The sequence below is a fragment of the Hylobates moloch genome, unplaced genomic scaffold (assembly GCF_009828535.3).
Source record: "Hylobates moloch isolate HMO894 unplaced genomic scaffold, HMol_V3 SCAFFOLD_6, whole genome shotgun sequence".
NCBI lineage: Eukaryota > Metazoa > Chordata > Mammalia > Primates > Hylobatidae > Hylobates > Hylobates moloch.
The window spans coordinates 35,346,824-35,364,597 of NW_026652281.1; the positions used below are offsets into that span (position 1 = coordinate 35,346,824).

Below are 17,774 nucleotides of genomic sequence, written 5' to 3' on the forward strand. Positions count from 1 at the left end.
AGAAAGGAAGCAGAAGAAAATAAAAATCATCCTAATCCTACCACCTGGAAATAATAACTACTGCCTACATTTGATATACTTACTTCTGGAATCTCTTCCTCTCCCTCTGTCTCTCTCGTCATGCGTGTGATTTGTGTTTTACTAATTTTTCCACATATCTTCTGTATATTTGTATCTTGCAGTTTTTCTTTTGCATTTTCTTCCTGCTTTTAATGGTATTTGAAAGCATGATTCCTAAGTTTGCATGACACAAAATAGACACTCAGTAAATATTTATTAAATGATGAAATGAAGGAATTTTTTCTGCTAAGCTGTATTTTCAGATTTTTCTGCCAAGATCTTGAATTTCTTCTATAAACACATAAGTGTACACACATACATATTTGAAGGGTTAAGTACATTGTGGAACACCCCAACCAATAATTGCATACTATATAGCATTAAAATAATGTGTAAATGTGTATCAAAATATGTACACAGAAGGAAATTTTTTGTGAAAAAAAATTGTTTGTCAATGTGTAATAGATATTTATAAAAATCCTAAAAGGAACTGGTTTGAAAGAATTGCTGCACACATCTAATTGGTTTGACTAGCTTGGAAGACTGTCCTGACCAGAGAAAGGACTGAAAAACAATACCCTTTCATCCTTTTGTAAACCTTATACCCTTGGGAAAAGAGGTGGTAACTGACAGGAGGTGATTCATAAAACATGTCCTGAACTGAGGAAGTGCCAGCAGCTATGAAACCTCCTACCACTTTCTCCTGGTAGTTGAGAGTTCAGAGTCAGACTATTTGAGTGAGAATCCTGTTTCTGACGCTTACTGTCTACATGACAGTAGACAAATTATTTGACCTCTCTGCGTCTCAGTTTCCTCAAGTGTAGAAGGGGGGCAGTTGTTATTTGGGGGAATAAAGGAGCTAATATATATGTAAAGTCCATAAAGCAATGCCCCGCACATAATCACTAAATACGTGTTAAACTAATATTGTTATTAAAGTCCTGGGGATTTGGAAAACAACTCCCTATTCAGCCTAATGTAAATCAAATACATCTAAAAATTGACACTAATTAGGCTGGGCACCATGGCTCACACCTGTAATCCCAGCACTTTAGGAGGCCGAGGCGGGAGGATCACTTGAGGTCACGAGTTTGAAACTAGCCTGGGCAACATACAAAAAATTTAAAAGTTAGCCAGGTGCAGTGGTGCATGCCTGTTGTCCTAGCTACTGAGGAGGCTGATATGGAGGAGTTACTTGGGCCCAAGAGTTAAAGATTGCAGTGCACCATGATTACACCATTTCACTCCAGCCGGGGTGATAGAGCAAGACCCTGTATCCAAAAAAAAAAAAAAAAGGGACAATAATTAAATAAAGATATACATGTTCAATTAGTCCTTCTCTTTTCTATACTATTAACCTCTCCTTCTGACTCTATTTAGGTAAACTCCAGGGTCTCCCTTCTGGGGGTGGAGGGAAACCCTCTCTTGACTTTGTGTCCCCGTTAGTACTGCCTTATTTCTCTGACCCTTTCTTCAGTGCACTCTTACCATCTTCAGTCCTCACCACTCTGCTGGCCCTGCTCTTGCTGCCTCCATGTTGGCAATCCAAAGATTCCTTTTCTGCCCACATCTAAACCTTTGGAATTTGACCCAGCTGACCATTCCTTCATGCTAGCTATACTTTATTCTCTTGGACTTCTTGACACCATGTTCTCCTGTTTACCACTTTGGCTTCCCTTTCTCAGCCTATAGTACTTCCAAATTTTGAGGTGCTTTGGGGTTACATTCTCTCCTTAGATGATTTCATGTGGTCCCATGGGTTTATTTATTTATTTATTTGAGTAAGGATCTCACTCTGTCACCCAGGCTGGAATGCAGTGGTGCAATCATGGCTCACTACAGCCTCAACCTCCTGGACTCAAGTGATCCTCCTGTCTCAGCCTCCCAAGTAGCTGGAACTACAGGCATGCACCACCAGGCACAGCTAATATTTTGTATTTTTTTGTGGAGATGGGGTTTCACTATGTTGTCCAGGATAGTCTCAACTCTTGGACTCAAGCCATCTTCCTGCCTCAGCCTCCCAAAGTGCTGAGATCACAGGCAAGCGCCACCATGCCGAGCTTGGTCCTATGGTTTTAAATACTAGTTTTGTACCAGTAACTCCAAAATGTAATTTTATATATATATATCCCTGCCCTTTCCCGTGATCTCCAGAATAAGGTTAAATTGACACGTATTCCTAGATATCTTACAGACTTCCAACCTTAATGCAGTGAAAAAGAACTTTTGATTCTGTCCCCTACCTTTTCTCCCAGGCTTAATAGTCTCCTAGATAACCTTTACCTCGGAAATATCTGCATTTAGTAAATATCTGTGTCTCGGAAGTATTTCTGTTAATCTGTTTGCTCAAGCTGGCAAGTCCCACTGTCTCGCATGCAAAAGTATAGCCAGAATCTGCCCACTTCCTTTGCTCTCCTGCCATCACCGTGTCCAAATCACCATCATATCTTGCCTTACCTACTAAAATAACCTTTAACTGGCCTCCCTGGCCCCTTCCTTTGCTCCTGACATTTTATTTTCTATCCCATAGTCAGAATTGTCTTTTAAAGTTATAAAATCATGCTTAGTTCAATCCCATGTCTAAAACATTCTATGGCTTCTGTATCATCTTAAAGTCCAAATTCCTTACCACAGTGTGGTGCATACCACCCACTCTGAGTTGATCTCATCTTGCTGCCCTGACTTACCATGTTTGCCACAGTTACACTGGCCTTTCTGCTTTTCCTCTAATTTAGCAAACTCAGCCAGTCTCCCAGCCTTTACTAGGCACTTAACCAGGCTTAAATATTTCCTCTTCAGAGAGGCCTTTCCAAGCTCAAGCAGCCTCTCCTCCTTTCCTCATTCACATGCCCTTACTGCTTCATACCACTCACCCTTATCTGACATGAGTTATGTATCTTCTTGAATATTTACTTATCTATCTTTCCCCATACAAATAAATTTCCACCTGATTATTAATGACGTTGATTGTCATGTTTACTGCTATACTCCAACACTTAGAACAGTGCCTGGCACAGGGAAGATGCTCGGTGCATGTTTGTTTAATGAATGAATGAATGAATGAGCAATGCACTGTCATGCTTCTTTAGGGACACAGGGAAGTGCAGCGCACAGTTCCAGACACTAAATAACTTATAATGTGATTGTGGAGGCATAAGCACATGACAAATTAAGTGACAATAAGCTTTAAAGTAGAGTTAACAAAAGTTTGGAAGCCATTGAATGGTACAGAAGTTATGGTCTGCTCTATAAGAGAAGCTAAGAAATACTGTGAACAGGAGTTTCGGGAAATGGTTACCTGTGACTGTAGGATGGAGAGAAGTAGAAAGAATGTTGTTGTGAGAATGTTGTGAGAAAAGCCTAAGAAATACTTAGGTTGAATAGTTAAGTGCCAGAAGAACTTTATTGTCAGCCTTGACATTTCACAGCACATCTACAGCAGGGAGTTGAGTTGGCAGAAAAAGAAGACTTGTCAAAACATTACATGCTCAACTTGGAAGAGGAATTTCCATAGATTCATTTTTCCCAAGTGTTTTCTGCAGAACACTGATTTAAAGAGATGATTATATATATTACGTGAGGAAAGAATTTCTTTGTTAAGTACATGTGAAAACTTTGGGTTAAACTAGATTATAGTTTTCTTTATGGCAAGACATCTCGGAGCCTTTAATATGCTATTGTTTCTTGAGAGTCTCCAGAAGAAGAATAAAATATAAGCGTTTTCCACACTTAATTGACTATAAACGTTTACTCACAAAGCTTCTCTTAGGCCATGCATTCTCTGCTCAAAAGTTCTTTGGGTGAAAATTAAGGCACCTGAACAACCACGTCATAACAGATTTTTATATCGGTTTTAAGCCATCCCAGAAACAATATTTTTAAATTTTTATGTGTTTTAGACATCAGCTATACAATTTAGTACTTGTAGCAATAATATAAATGTTTTAAAATTACTAGTATTTTTTAGCATGAGACAATTTGCTAGGCACTTTACTTGTATTATAATGCTAGAAAGATAGATCCCAATTTCACCACTGAGTTGCCATGGAACTTAGGCTAAGTTCCTGATTATTCTGAGCTTTAAGTTTTTTATCTCTAAAGATAAAGCAGTAACACAAACATTATAGGGAAGTTGGAAAGATTTAGTGAGATATTACATGTAAAGTTCCTACACAGAGCTTAAAATATCACAGGTTTTCAGTATATAATCGTGTTGTTATCATTATCATCTCTAATCCTTGCAACTACTTTCCTCATCTAGAATAGAATCCTCCTTCTATACAGGAGGAAACTGAGGCTGTAAGCCACAGAGCAAGTAAGGAGTAGAGAATACTCAGTCTGTTGAAAGAGATGATTGAGTCTGTTGCACCTTTAACTTAGAAAATTGACGTGATGCGCAAAGTGCAAACTGAAAATAACACTGCCACCCAGAGGCCACTCCCAGAAATGACAGACATGTGGTCCTCAGGGACTTGAGGCAGGGTCTGAGGGCAATTCGTGTTAGTGAAAGCCTATCTTGTTGGCAGCAAAGTGATGCATACATTATACCAGAACAGTTGTGAGGTATTCTATATGCTACCTAACTTTCCAATGAAAAACAAATAATCTAGGTTCATTATAGTTACTTGTAGATTTCATTTTGAAAAGTGTGCTTTTCTTTGTGATTGGGAAAGACTGGAGTTAAAAAAGAAATTCTGGCATTAGATATTTACATATGTTTGCAATTCCAACAGAGCCTTTATTTAAACATGGCCTTTTAAATAAATAGTTTTTCTTTTTTACTTCAGCCAAGCTGTAAATCTTACACATGGATTCCATGTACTTGTGTCAAACATGTGAACTATGTGAAAGAGGCAGTGCTTCAGGCTGATGGCCACTGAAGGGGCAGGGATTGCCTGAGGAGAGCTGATGCAGCCCTTTGAGCTGACCTGATGAGGCTGTCACCTGTCTGTGCTTCTCAGAGCTTTGGGGGCACTTGTTTTTCTTCCTTTGGTCGGGTCTCAGAGAGCACCAAAACTTATTTCAATCAAATTCCATAGTTGTAAAACATTGTTTAAGATAGCATACATAACAACCTGTTAATTAGTACAATTAGCTTTAATTTATACTAAGATTAGAACACCAGGCCCAATTTCCAATAACCTATATCTCCAAAGACTCTTTATTGCCCTTTCCTTGAGGTAGATTCTCACCTGATGTGTCAGCTTTCATTGCTGCTCTGATGGTGCCCCGTGGTCTAAGGAAAAGAGAGAGTACTGAAGTTTCTCAGAAAAACTAACAGTAAAGAAAAGTTTTCTTTAATAGGAACTCAAAGTAAAAAGTTAGATCAAAGAATATATGGTTTAGACAGGAAGAACCTCAAACCCACAAGCCCAAGGGAGGAAGTATGAGGTGATATCTTGATTCCTTGGCAGATTTAAAGAAACAATAAGCAACCTCCTGAATTTGGGTTTGATATCTTGTTTAAAAAAGTTAAAACTACAGTTTTAATTAATATATACAAAACCTTTTCAGCCCTGACACATCCCAGTTTTCCAGAAGGAATGCTACTGTTAGATTTCATTGTTAAAAATACTGCCCAGTGAGCATAAAGCCAGACTCAAGTCACACACGATAGCCTTCAGCCCCATTTGAAGGTATAAGCGTTGTTTTTTTTCATTTTTGTTGTTGTTTTGTTTTATTTTACATACTCTAAGCTCTCTGTCAAAGGGTAAACAATTTAATTTATTCTAATACTTAATTGGGAGTTATAAAGGCCTTTAAAGTCTTTAAGTAATGGGTACCATTTTACATTCTATTGTTGCATTCTGAGAATGCTGTGAAGCAAGTATCTATAGACTAAGTTTGGGTAAACTTAGCCACGTATTTGATTAGCAGTTAATTTTTGTCTCTTTTTATTAATCATTGTCCTTCCTGTCCTTGAGGAGTCCCTAATTCCTATGGATTCTTCTATTCATACTTCTCAGATTGGCAGTACCACGGTCTAGGTATGGATCCTCCCTCATCTCTTGATTACTAGAGTTTCCTCCTAGCTGTTGTTTCTGCCTGCAAGCTGTTGATTTCAGTCAGTGCTGCTATGGCTTCCTAATATTTTTGCTATGTACTCATGATACAGCTCTCTTTTATCTACTTAATTGACTATGCTGTCACCTCTGGATACTTTTGGATGTCAAGACTCCTAACCATCTAGTGGGCTTATCCTGCTATATCCCACCATGTTTTCCACTACTTCCCACCACATGGGCCCTTAGCTTCAGTAATGCTGGCCTTCTTATGACCCCTACACAACCCCTCAAACCTACTTCTTGAGTTTTGTTCCTTCTGTACTATGTATTAGGGCTTTTTGGTGACAAGCAGCAAACACCCAACTCTAATACTTTGAAGAAGAAGTGGGAGTTGGTAAGACAGAATGCAAATGTGACCATGTTGGAGAAGCCTAGGCAGTTGGATCCAGCATGCATGGATTCAAAGGCTCAAATGTCATCAGCCTTCCTTCTGCTGTGTCTGAGCCCTTTTCTGTAGAATTGGCTTTATTCTCAGGCTCCTGGTCATGGCTTCCAGCAGCCCAAGTCTTACAGCCATTCTGTCGGGTAGCCACAGAGAAAACAGGGATTCTTCTCTAATGGTGGCTTCACAAATGTCCTGGAAATTGGTCTCACTAGCTCTTCTTGGCTCATATATCTATTCCTGAACAAGTCACTCAGGCTATAAGAATGCAGTGGTCTGATTGGCCAGGTCTGGATTACATGCTCAGCTTGTGAAATTAGGGTAGAGTTGGCTCTATCCCCATCTTGTGGACTAAGAGCTGAGGAAAGAGCAGGTAGGGAATCAAGGTCCTGTCACTACCAGAAAGGCGAATGAGTGCTGGGCAGGCAAAAATAACAGATGCCCATTCCATGGTTTTATAATGGAAGTTTTCTTTTTATGTGTATTTTCACCATCCTCAAAAGGCTTTAATAATGCTACATAATACTGATATGCGTGTGTGTGTGTATATATATATATATATATATATGGCAACTGGGAGATTCATGTGTGTCTTACACACAACCGAATTGTAAGTTCTAAATGAATTGGTAAACATTTTATTTTATGTCTCTTAATGTGTTTTCATTATATCTTGTGTATTTATCTGTCATTGCAATTATCAGCCACATTGTGTTATAATCATCCACTGTATATCCATCTTCTCTACTCGATTATGCATGTTGGGCAAATAGTACAGAGCCTGACACAGGGCATGCATTGGGTGTTTGACCAATAAACAAATATATCAGTGAACAAAGCTCTCTGATACCCATAGCACCTAATCTCATGGACAACGACTATTTTCAATTTATTGTCAGTCTTCAAAGCATGAACCTGTTTGTTCAAGGTACAGTTATTCCTTTGAAATAAGAAATGTGTGCTTGGATCTGAGCAACTTCTAAAAGGAAAATTAGTCTGAGTAATGACTGAAAGGTCAATATTACCAAGATTAATTTTTTTATTTTAAATCTACTCTTATCCTGAGGATATAGTCTCAAGCTGGATGAAATGAAAATACCAGAACATTGAGTTCACATCAGCTAATATCTAGTACGTGCCTTCACTGTGACACTGCTGCTGAATTGACAGAAGAAAGAGAATGTGTGATGTGGCTGATTGAAAAACATGGCCACAATATTTTGCAGCTTTTCCCATCAAGAGGTGGAGTATTTTTTCCCCACCCCTTAAATCTAGGGTGGCCTTGTGGTTTGCTTTGAACAATAAAATGTCACAAGAATGAAATTGTGCAAGTTCTGGAGCCAAGGCCTCAAATCCCTTGCAGCTTCTTCATTCATGTCTTGGAACACCCCTGCCACTATGAAAGAACATCTGGACCAGACTAACAAAGGTTGAAAGACCACATAGGGAGGCCCAGCCAACAGCCAGCACCAAGCCCCAGACATGGACTAAGTGTGGATATCTTAGTCCGTCCAGCCCCTGTCAAGCTACCAGATGACTATAGTCACATCAGTGACCCCAGATGGGACAAACCAAAGTACTGCTCAGCTAAGCCCAACCGAGCTGAGAATTGTTGACCCCCAGAATCATGAGAAACAGTAAATTGTTGCTGTTTTAAGTCACTAAGTTTTGTGGTGATTTTTTATGTAGCAGTAAATATGAAAGACACAGAGAATTATCCTTAAGAAATTTGTGAAATTATTGTGAATCAAGGTAAAACATATAAATAGAACTATTACAGGATCATATATGATCAAGTGAAAAATGTGTGAAGCAAACAAGTTGTGCTATAGGAGATGAGAAAGGAGAATCATTGTCAGAAACCAGAGAAGACTCTTGGAAGAAATAAAGTCCAAGGTGATCTTGGAAAACTGGAAAAAAAAATGGAACAATGTTGAAATAAGGAAACACACCCAGGTCATGATAAGTTGGAGAAGAGATCAATAGAAAGTATTTAACCTGTAATTAAATTCAATGTCCCTGTGCATCATACTGAGTTATATGAACATCCGGGGAGTACAAAGCTGTGGTTGGGTGTGGGAAGTACTAAAAGCTCCAAGACAAACGTGGTGCATCTTTTTTTTTTTTTTTTTTTTTTTTTTGGAGACAGGGTCTCACTCTGTCACCCAGGCTGGAGTGCTGTGGCACAGTCGTGGTTCACTGCAGCCTTGACCTCCTGGACTCAAGCCATCCTCCCACCTCAGCCTCCTGAGTAGCTGAGACCACAGGCGTGCACCACCATGCCCCAGCTAATTTTTGTGTTTTTTGTAAAGATGGGATTTCACCATGTTGCCCAGGCTAGTCTTAAACTTCTGAGCTCAAGTGATCCACCTGCCTCGGCCTCCCAAAGTGCTGGGATTTACAGGGGTGAGCCATTGTGCCCAGAAAACATGGTGCATCTTCTCAAGCATCAATTTAGTTGACTATTTGGAGGAAAAGTTGTATAACTTGGTAAATTGCTTAAAATTTGTATTAATACAAATATGGCATATAATTAACCATTCAAATGAATTTTTAAGATGAAACATGTGACTTCAAAGAAATCTCTGGCTCGGGGGTAAGTCGGTCTGTCCCCTAGACTCTTTTGACTATCCTCTGCCTTCAGCATACTCTGGTGGAAGAGACTGAGAAATGCTTCATTAAAGGATTCCTTTAAAAATATAAACCTCAGAACTTACTTCTCTTTTAGTTTGTCTCTTTGGGTTGTTTAGGACTCCTGACATTTGAGCTGACAATTGTTTTAGTACCAGACAATGATTTACAGAGTCCATCAGGATCAAGGAGCAAAGAAGGCTTAAGGCTGTCAAACACTGTTAAGATCATAGCAAAGACATTTTCTGGAGTGACTATTGCAATGGCTTTGCTATTAAAAAAAAAAAAAGTAGAAGCCCCAGACTGGGCACTGTGGCTCACGCCTGTAACCACAGCCTTTGGGAGGCCGAGGTGGTCATATTACTTGAGCTCAGGGGTTCAAGACCAGCCTGGGCAACATGGTGAAACCCCATCTCTAAAATTAGCCAGGCGTGGTGGCATGTGCCTGTGGGCCTGTGGTCCCAGCTACTCAGGAGGCTGAAGTGGAAGGATTGCTTGAACCTGGGAGGTGGAGGTTGCAGTGAGCTGAGATCACACCACTGCATTCCAGCTTGGGTGACAGAGTGAGACCCTGTCTCAAAAAAAAAAAAAAAAAAAAAAAACTTCAGCTTCTCAACTTAGTGTGTATAGGGAAGCAATCCTGCAGTGAAAATGTGTTAACACAGGAAAATCTTGATTATGCAGGGGTAGCTTTTATGTGGCAAATGTTGTTTTAAAATTATGAACATAATTAAAGATATTACATTACAGTATCCTTTATATATTTCACAGCTTTAAAACTAACCATTTTTTTCCAACCCATGGAAAATATGAAACAAAGAAATAGAGAAAGAATCTGTTTAAATTTATCTTGAGAGGTCACGTCATCTGCCATGAGGAGCAACCAAGAGTTCTTCTGAACAAGGGAATGAAAGAGGAAACTGTAAACCTTCCCCCACCCCATTCTCAGACAATTGAACCCACATATTAAAATGTAAGTACAAAACAGCTGATGAAACCAAAGATAATAAATGAATTTGACATCTAAGACAGAGTAATCAACAGTCAGATGTATGTTATTTATCTATCAGAATGAAAATATTTCTGTATTAGGTATATTTGAACTTCAGTTCTTTGTATTTAATTGTTTTTTAGTGCAAACTTTATTATTTTTTAGAATATTTTAGGAACATATTTTATATATGTGTCTTTTCAGAGTATGTCACATGCAGAATTGTGTTGTGGACACCTTCATTCACTGAAACAACTCTCTTCTCAATCAGACACCCAAGTTGCACTCTTAGAAACATCTTTTTTACATGTGTCTTTAAACAGTGTTTTAGGCTGGGCTCAGTGGCTCATGCTTGTAATCCCAGCACTTTGGGAGGCCAAGGTAGTGATTGCTTGAGTCCAGGGGGTTAAAGGCTACAGTGAGCTGTGATTGCACCACTGCACGCCAGCCTGGATGACAAAGCGAGACCCAGTCTCTGAAAAAGATTAATAGTGTTTTACATACAGAACAATATAATGATCACATTCATACATTCATTCTTAGTGTAAACTTGAAATTCTGTACTTACGATGTTATATTCTATTTGTGGTACATTGGACATTATCTCTTCATTGTGTATTCACTGCAGACAGAAGGAAAAACTAAAGAGCAATACAAAGAAGAAATATGATATATATATTTTTTAAACTTCTAAGAAAACATGTACAAGGTCACTGGATTCACAAATATTTCTGAGGTATTAAATATTTTAGACTTCTTTTGTAGATCAGTACCTTGTGTAATTCAGTGTGCTGTTTTTTGGTGGTATAAATTCTTTTAAAATGATGTCTCAAGTAGTACAAACTGGTTCAGTCTTACTTGCTGATTTTGTCTTTTATCTGTGTGTTTCACACTATTTGGTGCTGCTCTTTTTGACCCTATTATTTTAGCTTGCTTTTTAATGGCATTAATCACTTCATTTTAGTCAGCAAAAACCAAAAAAGTTCATGGGAATCCAGGTGTGTTTATCTCAGGTGGTAATTCTGGCATGAAGGGAATCAGTGATTACCTGTGTTGATCATATCTTTTGGACCACACATAACACAATGAAATTGTTCATCTATTTTCTCTCTCCGTCATGATTTAACTAAAGCAATTCATTAAGTGTCACTGTTTTTATGGGATATTGAAGCCATTCCAATTTCTGTGGCAGTGATACAACTTGGCATGATTTTAGTTATTTTTCATGGAAGAAAAATGATTACTTGGCTGAAATAAAGGCTCAGTCTGCTTACAGAAAGTGTTTAATTTGGCCAGACTATTCCATTGTCCATTGTTCATTCTACAGAATCTGTCACTCAACATTATAATCACAGAAAGCTCAGGAAGGCTTATTTTGCTTCTTGTTTTATCTCTTGTAAGACTAATGCAAATTCATTGGAGAACATAAATGAGAGGGCATTAGTAAATGACTAATGTTTTAACTAATGTTTTGTGTATAAGTTTAAATCCGTTAAATTTATATGGCTGTTTTGGAAGAATTGTGTATGGTTTCCAGTTGATCCATTTAAGTTTGCTATCTACAAGAAAAACATTTTTCTCCTAGTTGAAGCAGAATTTAATCTGGTACTTCGTATATTTGTTTGACTCTCATTTTATGCATGCATATTTTTCAGTTCTAGACAAATTTTAACACAAAAATATTACCATGTCAGATTTATTTCTTTGTATAATTATAGTGTTTTCTTTGATTTATCTGACTTGAGTACTTTGATAAAATTTTGCCCTTGAGTTACAAGATTATAGCCAAGAAGGTCTGTTAAATATAATTTAATTTCATTCTCTGTATAGGATAGATGAGGAAATGGAGACCTAGAGGATTAAATAATATTGCTGAGGTCACAAAACTAATTGTGTCATGGCTGGGACTAGAATGGAACTCTCCTGGCTTCTGATTCAACTGTCTTTTTTTACTTTCTGCTTTTTGAGACGGAGTCTTAGTCTGTCACCCAGGCTGGAGTGCAGTGGCACAACCTTGGCTCACTGCAACCTCCGCCTACCAGGTTCAAGTGATTCTCCTGTCTCAGCCACCCAAGTAGCTGGGGTTACAGGCATGTGCCACCACACCCGGCTAATTTTTTTTGTCTTTTTAGTGGAGATGGGGGGTTTCATCATGTTGGCCAGGCTGGTCTCGAACTCCTAACCTCAAGTGATCCACCTGCCTCTGCCTCCCAAAGTGCTGGGATTTGCAAGCGTGAGCCACCACACCCAGCCTCAACTGTCTTTCAGCTAATTCACACTGCTGTATTATTTCTCCCGTTTTCTTGTGCTATATTAATACAACCTTAGAATTTAGGTCTCTAAGATGGTTTTTCTTGTTAGAAATTTCTGTATGGATGTTTAGAATCTACAGACTGTGTGTTGAAGGGGAGGGGGTGTCTGTGTATGCATATATGTTCAATGCTGGAAAATAGTTTTGCTTTTTTGAAATACAATCTTAAAAATTTCAGTGCTGATGACTAAATTTTAAGTGATTTTTAAGTAGAACAGAACTAACAAAATATATCTATGGATCAGTTCATATTCTACCAGTCTGCAGCTTCTGTCAGAAGAAAGACCTTAACTCAGTAGAGGAGGAGATGGCTTCTTTCTGAGCCTTCATCTCCTGCTTTTAGAAAAAGAGGAATCAGACTATCTAGTCTATGTTTCTGAATGCTGGGAACAGAAATGAGGATAGGATTGGGCTAGTACTCATAGTCACTTCTGATACTCCTTATTATCTAGTTTTGTGACATTTCTGTTAATTTCTCTTTAGACATTTATAAAATCTTTTATAATGATGTCACTTTGCTCTGTTTGGGATGTCAAAGAAGAACAGGCTTCCATTTTTGGGCCTCAATGTCAAAAGGGAAAAAGCTTTGCCTCTTCATGGCCTGGGAATGGTTACAGGGATAATTAGAGGAAAATCCTGAAGGGGAACGTGGATCATAGAAGGCAACAGTTGGGATTACGAGGGTTCTGCTACATCATCCATTGTAGAGATTCTCCCTCCATTGCCAACTGTGTAGAATAAGAGGTTTGCTTTTCTTTAGGGAGTTGTCTGTTTTCTTACACCTTTCTGCTGATTTGCATTGATGTTGACTAAGTTATATCCTCAGAGTTTATTCCTTTGGTTCATCCCCAAGAAATGCTTTTGTTCTTGTTTTAAAAACCAAATACCAGAGAATATGTTTAGTCTTATCAGTCATTCATATGTGTATGAATAAAATGATAGATTTTTTACTTGAATCAGTTTTAATGAGGGAAACAGACAAGAGAGAGATTTTGAAGGAAAGAAGTAGGGTGAGGGAGAATTAGAGTTATGGAAGAAACCTAAGGAAGAGAGAGGGAGGTAGGGCTTATGAAAAGCACGTTTTGTCTGTTTCACTTTTGTCTATGGCTGGTCTTATAAAGTTCATTTAGTATGACATAGATCAGCGTTTCCTAAATTAGGCTGCCCAACAGACTACCATAGTTTTAAGAATGGTGAGCTGAGATCTCAGAGCTGAAATTGGTTATGCAGCCCAAAGGTGGAAAAACCAAAGAGCAACAAACATCTGAAGAATTCCTCTAAGACCAAAATCAATAGAAAAAGTAACATAAAGGGAACAGAGACTCTGCAGAGAGAACACTCAAAAAATCTACTGTTAATATACTCTGAAAAAGAGAAGAAAATGTTGTATCCATGAAAAAAGAATAGGGTAAAAGAGGCATTTTTTTAAACTCTGGAAAAATGTGTTTGTGATATTATAAAATATATATTTGGTCTTTGTCCTTATTTTCTGGCATACAACACTTCATATCCTTAAAATCTCCAAACGTGAGGTATTTATATGTGCTAGTGAGTTGACTGATGGTTGGCAGCCCCTAGGTAGCTTCAGGATGAGACTGGTCACTGAAAAGACCAAGGCAGGATTACACACTTGGGACTTTAAGTCCCAGCCCCCAACCTCTGGGGAGGGAAGAGGGGCTCAAGGTTAAGTTGATCACCAATGGTGATAATCAATCATGCCTATGAAATGAAGTGTCCATTAAAAAAAAAAAAGGACTGGATTCAGAGAGTTTCTGAATAGCTGAACACAGGGCATGGAAGCTCGACATCCTCTCCCACATGCCTTACCTCATGCATCTCTTCATCTGTTTCCCTTATAATATCCTTTGTAATAAACTGGTAAACATGTTTCCCTGAGTTCTGTGAGCCACTCTAGCAAATTAATCAAATCCAAGGAAAAGATTGTGGGAACCCACTTTTATACCCAGTTGATCAGAAGCACAGGTAAAACAACCTGGAGCTTATGGTTGGCATCTAAGGCAGGGTGGCAGGGTGGGCATCTTGAGGGACTGAACCCTCAACCTGTGGGAGCTGATGCTATCTCTAGGTAGATAGTGTAAGAATTGAATTGAATTAGAGGACACTCAGTTGGCATCCACTGCAGAATTGATTCCTTGCTTGTTGGTGGGGAAACATCCCCACACATTTGGTCACAGAAATCTTCCATGTTGCTTGTTGCTGAGTGAAAGAATAGGGAAAAAAAAAAAACACTTTTTCTCCTTTACTGAGAATATCATAAATGATAAATTCAGTGGGAAAAAATAAAAAATGAAGATTAGAATGTCTTCCAGAGAAAGGAGGGAAAGGACAAGGAAATAGAACATAGGAAAGAAACGGTAAGAAAATTAGAGTGCTGATGCAGGATGTTCACCATTCAAATAATAGGCATTCTAGAAAGAGTAAACAAAGAAAACAAAGGGAAAAACATCATCAACAAAATAGTCTATGAAATTTTCCTTCAAAGAGAAGTACGTGTTTATTGATAAAAGTGCCTGGGAAGTATCCTAGCCTAAAAGATAAACTCTGACCAACATTAAGACATGCATAATTATGATATTTTATAACACTACGGACAAAGAAAAGATTCTTCAAATTTTCAGAGAGGAAATCAAAACAGGACAAATTCAAAATATTCAATATCAGAATAGCTTCAGACATCTCACAAATGCTGGATGTTAAGTGAGCAACACAAAATTGTGAAGAAAAATTATTTCCAACCTGGAATTCCTTACCAATCAAATTATTAATGAAATGTTAGAATAGAATATAAATATTTTCTGTACTTGGAAATGAGACTGAGTAGAGATGGGGCTTGGCTTCAGCTTACCCCTACTAGAGCATTCTTTCAGGTATTCCCACTGATCATAAAACCCACACTACTACCTCACTGCTATAGTCCTTTTACTTAAATAATTCTAGGAACTGGCCTTAGGAGGTAAGCAAGGTTGCAGTGTCCCACCTCAGTAAGGAATGTTGGACAATTGATTTATAGTCTTGTTGCCGCTGGCCAGACTACCAGGTGGCCCATTACTCAAGATAACTCTAATGACCAGGTAATGCTGACCTACATGCCCTACCCCTCAGCCAGCATACCCTACCCTGATGTCATTTCCTTTGCTTAGTCTAATAAAAAAGCCCTACTGGCTCTTTTCAGATCAGTCAGGGGATTCTCTCTCTCTCTCTCTTTCTTTCTCTCTCTCTCTTTCCCTGTCTCTCTCTCCGCATCCCTTATGCCCAAGCATAATTTTTAATGAAGCCTTGTCCGGGAAAATTCTTTGGGCCTCATGTCAATTTCTATTGCAATGAGAAATCAAGAACCTCTAGTCAGTAACAGAAACATGAAAGAGAATGAAAACAGACGAGAAGTGAAACATAATGGACATTGGAGCAAGTCCAGAAGAGTAGGTAAAAAAAGCTCCAGGAGAAAGCCTTCACACTAAATTTGATGGAATATATGTACATCTGAAATTATTGAGAAGAGACTTAGATAACTGGCTAAGAATTTGAGGCTGCATGCATGATGCATAGAAAACTAAACAAATGAAAATACAAAAAAAATTAGTCCCAAGGAAATAAAAAAGTTGTTCAAGAAAAAAACTTGTCTCATCTGTAAATATGTATTTTCATTATAATAATTTGCATATTCATAATTTACGTAATGAATATTGATTTCCATATCAATTAACATGATTAAATATCAAAATATATTGTCCAGCTGAAAATAACTTTAAAAGCTGAAATAAATCTAGGTACAGCAGCTCACACCTGTAATCCCAACACTTTGGGAGGTTGAGGAGTGAGGATCTTGAGCCCATGATTTCAAGACCAGTCTGGGCAACATAGGGAGACCCTGTATCTACAAAAAATTTAAAAAAAATTAGCCAGACATGGTGGTGCATACCTGTGGTCCCAGCTACTTGGGAAGCTGAGGTGGTAGGATCACTTGAGCCCAGGAGGTCAAGACTACAATGAGTATGATTGCACCACTGCACTCCAGCCTGGGTGATAGAGCAAGATCCTGTCTCAAAAAATAAGTAAATAAATAAATAATTTTAAAAAGCTGAAATAACTATATGTTTAACCTTCTCCTTTAAACAAGCTGAATATCCAGCAAAAGAGTAAAGATGTATGAGTCTAAAATCTAAGTAAATGAGGAAACCTTGCACACCAAGCCACTCTTACTTAAGATTATTGTCTGAACCTCATAAAAATTACATGACTTTGTGGAACCTGGGAACAGTAGACAAATTCCAGGGTCTTCTCAGGTAGGAAATCGAATAAGACAAATCGTTTTTTAAAAAATCTAGAAGCCTAGAGGGCTATATATTCTAGTTAAGGTTGAATAGAAGTATTCTACCCACGTTACCCTCAAAATATTAAAAGGAAAGTTGCCTTGGAGGTGATTAAAGCAGTTCTAAAAGAATATCCCCAAATAATTCTCCAGAGAATATGGGCAAGTCACTTTCTAGAATTACTTAGTACATAAAGAGACTACACACATGAGCAAGAATTAACATAAAATAAACCTACTAAGATTTCATTTATTGAAATTATCAACTTCAGAATATAATTACACTTACTATGTCCAGAAACAAAATCTAAGCTAGAAGAAAAGAAAACCAAAAAGACAAAGCAGATTCAAAAATGGAACTAAATGAACATCTAGGAATGAGAAATGTTATAATTGAAATTAAAATCTGATTAAAATTAACAAATTAGAAATGAAGAGAGAATTCGTGAACTGAAAGAGGAGTTTGAGGACATTAGTTTTGAAAGCACAAAAGAAGAAAGAGATGTAAAATATGAAAGAGAGGTGGTATGGTTTGGATCTATGTCACCACCAAATCTCATGTTGAATTGTAATCCCAAGTGTTGGAGGTGGGGCCTGGTGGGAAGTGATTAGATCACGGGGTCGAGTTCTCATGAATGGTTTAGCACCATCCCCAACTTGGTACTGTATAGTGAGTGAGTTCTCACAAGATATGGTTGTTTAAAAGCACGTAACACCTCCCTGCTCTCTCTCTTCCTTCTGGATGTGAAGTGCTGTCTCCTCCTTTGCCTTCTGCCATGATTCTAAGTTTCCTGAGGCCTCCCCAGAAGCTGAGCAGATGCCAGCATCATGTTTCCTCTACAGCTTGTGGAACCATGAGTCAGTTAAACCTCTTTTCTTTTTAAATTACCCAGTCTCAGGTGTTTCTTTATAGCAATGCAAGAATGAACTAATACAGAAAATTGGTACCAAGTAGTGGGGTGTGCCTGAAAATGTGGAAGTAGCTTTGGAACTGGGTAATGGGC

At 38.2% G+C, this 17,774-nt stretch overlaps 1 protein-coding gene across 1 annotated transcript in view; it reads left to right on the forward strand.

Annotated features, from left to right (window-relative positions):
- Positions 1 to 17,774, forward strand: part of MCC (MCC regulator of WNT signaling pathway) — a 466,429-nt gene that overhangs the window by 101,353 nt on the left and 347,302 nt on the right. The gene's annotated exons all lie outside the window — the stretch shown is intronic.